Source organism: Papio anubis, unplaced genomic scaffold (assembly GCF_008728515.1).
Source record: "Papio anubis isolate 15944 unplaced genomic scaffold, Panubis1.0 scaffold623, whole genome shotgun sequence".
Taxonomy (NCBI): domain Eukaryota; kingdom Metazoa; phylum Chordata; class Mammalia; order Primates; family Cercopithecidae; genus Papio; species Papio anubis.
In genome coordinates, this window is record NW_022166450.1 from 26,872 (window position 1) to 32,089 (window position 5,218).

Below are 5,218 nucleotides of genomic sequence, written 5' to 3' on the forward strand. Positions count from 1 at the left end.
TAAAGAGTTCTCCTAAGATTTTCTTTGTAGAAACTTTATGGTCCTAGCTTATTACATTTAGGTCTACGATCGATCTCAAATCAAACTCACATATAAAGGTAGGTAGGTTTTGAGGAATATATAGTTGTTTCAACATCATTAAATAAAAATCCCTTCCTCTCTTCATTGAACCGCCTTGGCACTTCAGTTGAAACTCAGTTGATCTGTATGTATGGTTCTATTTCTGAATTCTCTAATCTTCCATTCATCTGTTTGTTTTGATTGCTGTAGCTTTATAGTAAATCTGGAAATCAGGTAGTTTGTCTCCCAATTTTATTTTTCATTCTCTAGATTATTTTGGCTGTTCTGGATCCACTGTATCCACAGATAAATCATAGAATTGGCTTATCAATTTCTTTTTAAATTTTACCAAAAAAGCTTGTTGGGATTTTTGGTATTGCCTGTTCTCTTCAGATTAACTTGAGGAAAATTAATGTCTTAACAAGACTGAACCTTAAAATCTATGAAGATATCTTTGCATGTGTTTAGTTCTCCTTTAATTACTCAGAAATATTTTGTAATTTTCTGTGTAGAGGATTTATTTCATTTATTATGATTTTATTTTTTTGATGTTATTTCCCTGAGCTTTTTATATGGTGTTCCCCGTACTTAGAATAACCTCCTTTTACCCCTCCCACTAGCTTAATGTCATTCATCCTTCCGCTCTGAGACTTGACCTCCCTGGAATTAGGTATCTGTTATAAAATGTCTACCATCCAGACTAGTCTTCTCAGTCCTCCCGAGGTGACTCAAGGTACACCCCACCCCCACCACCAAAAACAGAAAGCCTATCTGATAAGTATGGAGAAGAAAAATGAAAGGGGTGTTGGGCGTGGTAGCTCGTGCCTATAATCTCATCAATTTGGGATGCTGAGGCAGGTGGATCACTTGAGGTCAGGAGTTTGAGACTAGCCTGACCAACATGGTGAAACCCTGTCTCTACTAAAAATACAAAAATAAGCCTGGTGGTGGTTGCATATGCCTGTAATCCCAGCTACTAGGGAGGCTAAGGCAGGAGAATCGCTTCAACCTGGGAGGCGGAAGTTGTGGTGAGCTGAGATCGTGCCACTGCACTCCAGTCTGGGTGACAGAGTGAGACCCTGTCTCAGAAAAATTGAAAGGGGACCCCATTGCTCTCCCACCCTTGTTCTTGGCATGGCATTCTCCTGTTGTGATGGCTGTGGCTAGTAAGAGATACGGATATTGTGATTGCTCTTCAGGCATTGTTTTTCTATGTAAATCCTTGCCAATGTTTCTTCCCAGCCAGAATTAAAAGAGTTGGATGCAGGGAGCAGGAAGATTGTTGCAATGATAAAAGCCCAACAAGTGACCTGATCTTACCCTCGCCTTTTTCCATCAAAAGTCAGGCTACTGCTCACTGATCTATCTCTCCCAAGGCTGTAATAATATTAGAAACCACAGCTCATCTTTCATTGACTTTTGAGCCTGACTCAGAAACAGGGGTATAATTATTAATGGCTAAACTACTTTATCTTATCTTGGGAGACACATTTCAGTCATATTAGATATCAAAACATTTTCAGGGCACATATGCAAGATAATATGTAAATAACACTAATTAAACATTTAGTTTCATTCTACAGATTTTGGCTACAGGATTTGCCCATTCCATGCTTCAAGAAAATTGCTATTAATAGAGCTTTCACATACTGAAACCTGTTTTTCTACTGACTTTCATGATGAAAATGTTTTTTCATCATGAAAAAATGTTTCTGTAAAGAGATGTTTCTGTAAAGTGATATAATGAAATTATAATAAAGTGATAATTTTTAAATTACAATTTTTTTAAAGAATACAAAAGTAGTTTGGAATTTTTTAATATACTTTTTTTCTTTTTGAGACAGGGTCTCACTCTGTCACCCAGGTGAACATGGCTCACTGCAGCCTCCACCTCCCTGAGCTCAAGCAATCCTCCCACCTCAGCCTCCAGAGCAGCAGGGACTACAGGCACATGCCACCATGTCCAGCTAATTTTTGTATTTTTTTGTAGAGATGATGTTTCATTATGTTGCCCAGGCTGGTTTCAAACACCTGGGCTCAAGCAATCCTCCCACCTCAGCCTCTCAATGTGCTGGGATTACAGGTGTGAGCCACTGTAACTGGCCAAATACACATTTTTAATTACAAAGAAATACATATTTGTTGTAGAAAAGGTGTGGCTAAACAAAAAGAAGAAAATTCTTAAATTCACGATGTTAATACTTTGTTGTATGCCTCCTAGACTTTTTCTAATAGACAACACACATACATATACACACACATTTGTTTTTATTCATTTTTCATTTTATAGAGATAGGAGTCTCACCGTGTTGCCCACACTGGTCTTGAACTCCTGGGCTCAGGCAATCCTCCCACCTTGGCCTCCCAAAGTGCTGGGATTACAAGCATTAGCCACCTCACCTGGCCCACTCAGATTTATTTAACCAACATTCACACAGTACTTAATATTTGCTAGGCACTATTCTAAACCCTTTACAAATAACTCATTTAGTCTTTTATTAAGTCACTTTTTCCCCGTAATGACCCTATGAGCTAGACATCATTAAAAATCCTATTTTGCAGGAACTGAGGCTAAGTTTACACAAGAAATGCAGACCTGAATTTGAACTCAGCCAGTAATTGGTAGAACTAATATTCAAATTCAGGCTATTTAGCCATCTGATCAGTATTGGCTGGGATAAACTATGATAACAAAATCTCTATGTCTTTACCCAAGAAGGATGTGTTTTTCACTCATACCACATATCTGTCCAAATTGCTATGACTACTTTACATTATCATCATACCATGACTTAGCCTGACTAGTTAGCCTCTGCTAGGAACATAACTGGTCTCCTGGCAAGGGAAAAATTGGCATGGCAAACTACCAGCTAGTTATTGGAGATTCAGCTCAGATGTGATACACATTACTTTCCTTATTTTGTTGGCTAAAGTGAGTTATATAGTGCCTCCTGATATTAATGGGGTGGGAATATATAGCTTTATATAATAATATGACATGCCACCCACAATGTAGTTGAAGGAAGAAAGGGAAGGAGAGGATGAGGGGAAAGATAAAAGTAAAAGACCATCACATATTCCAGTTTGGAAATAGAGTTCTTACATGCCATTGACTTGGTGTAGGGCATTCTCTCTAATCCGTCAAAGAGAAGGAAGGCATGTGCTACAGGCATTTCCAGCTATGGTTGTCCCCACCTTATCAGCAGAAGATATGTTCCAAGACCTCTAATAGACGCCTGAATCCTTGAATGGTACTGAACCCTATATATACTGTGTTTCAGTCTGATAACCAAGATGGCTACTAAGTGGCACGTTTAGCTTATATAGTGTGAATACACTGGACAAAGGGGTGATTCAGGTCCTGGACTGGATGGAATGGGACAGCACAAGATTTCATCACTCAGAAGCATGAAATTTAAAACTTATGAATTACTTATTTCTGGAATTTTCCAATTAATATTTTCCGACCACAGGTAACTGAAATGGTGGAAAGTGAAACCATGATTGAAAGGGAATTAAATATATTGTTTTGTGAACTTTCACACTTACCTTTGAAAAGGAATTTAGAAGGTTGGAGAAACATTAAGTGGAGTTTCAAATTTGCAAAGTCCATTTCTGACTCATATATTAATTAAAGTATTTGATCTATGCTACCAAATATTCCATTAAGAAGGTACAAATTTACACGCCTATGAGGAATATATGAGTATTTCCCTAAACCCTTCATCGATACAGGCATTATCAGATATCTCTTTAAGTATTGGCCAATTTAGTGGGCAAAGAATGCTATCTTGTATAAAAGTATATGATTGCATACTTTTTCATATGTTTTTGGGCAATTTATAATCTTTGAGTTTTCTAGGCAATTATCAATTTATTTATATAATCAACACATTTATTGACCTTTGAGCCTAGGCATTGCATTATGTCTCTTACTCATTTTTTACCTGGTACTTTCATCTCTCACATAAATTAGTAAAAGTTTATGTGTGGATTAAAGACTTTTTTATTACACTATCTTTTTTTGAGTTGGCCTTTATGGGGGAAGGTGTTGTTTTGTTTTAGTTTGCTATTATAAAGTATATATCACTCTTTCTTGTGGTTTCTCAGAAAAAATTCCCCAATTAAAAAAATTCATCTATATTTTTGAAATTCTAATTCTTTAATAGTTTTAGTTGTTACATTTAAATCTTTAAACTACCAATAATTTCTTCTTGTTGGTAGTTTGAGGTGGAAATGTAATATTCTTTTTGATGTTACTTACTTTTCAAAATACCATTGTAAAAAAGCCAGATTTGTATCCGATTGATTCGAAGTGCCTTTATTATGTACTAAGTACACCTGGGACTTTCTTCACTTGCATTCTGTTCTTTTGTTATTATTATTATTTTAATACTTCAAGTTCTAGGATACATGTGCAGAACGTGCAGGTTTGTTACATAGATATATATGTGCCATGATGGTTTGCTGCACCTATCAACCTGTCATCTACATTAGGTATTTTTCCTAATGCTATCCCTCCCCTTGCCCCCAACCCCTTAACAGGCCTTGGTGTGTGACATTCCCCTCCCATGTCCATGTGTTCTCATTGTTCAACTCCTCCTTATGAGTGAGAACATGCAGTGTTTGGTTTTCTGTTGCTGTGTTAGTTTGCTGAGAATGATGGTCTCCAGCTTCATCCATGTCCCTGCAAAGGACATGAACTCACTCTTTTTTATGGCTGCATAGTATTCCATGGTGTATATATGTCCCAATTTTTTTATCCAGTCTATCATTGGTGAGCTTTTGGGTTGGTTTCAAGTCTTTGCTATTGTGAATAGTGCTGCAGTAAACATACATGTGCATGTGTCTTTATGGCAGAACGATTTCTAATCCTTTGGGTATATACCCAGTAATGGGATTGCTGGGTCAAATGGTATTTCTGGTTCTAGATCCTTGAGGAATTGCCACACGGTCTTCCACAATGGTTGAACTAATTTACAATCCCACCAACAGTGTAAAAGCTTTCCTGTTTCTCCACATCCTCTCCAGCTTCTGTTGTTTCCTGACTTTTTAATGATCACCATTCTAACTGGCAAGAGATGGTATCTCGCTGTGGTTTTGATTTGCATTTCTCTAATGACCAGTGATGAGGTTTTTTTCATATGTGTGTTGGCCG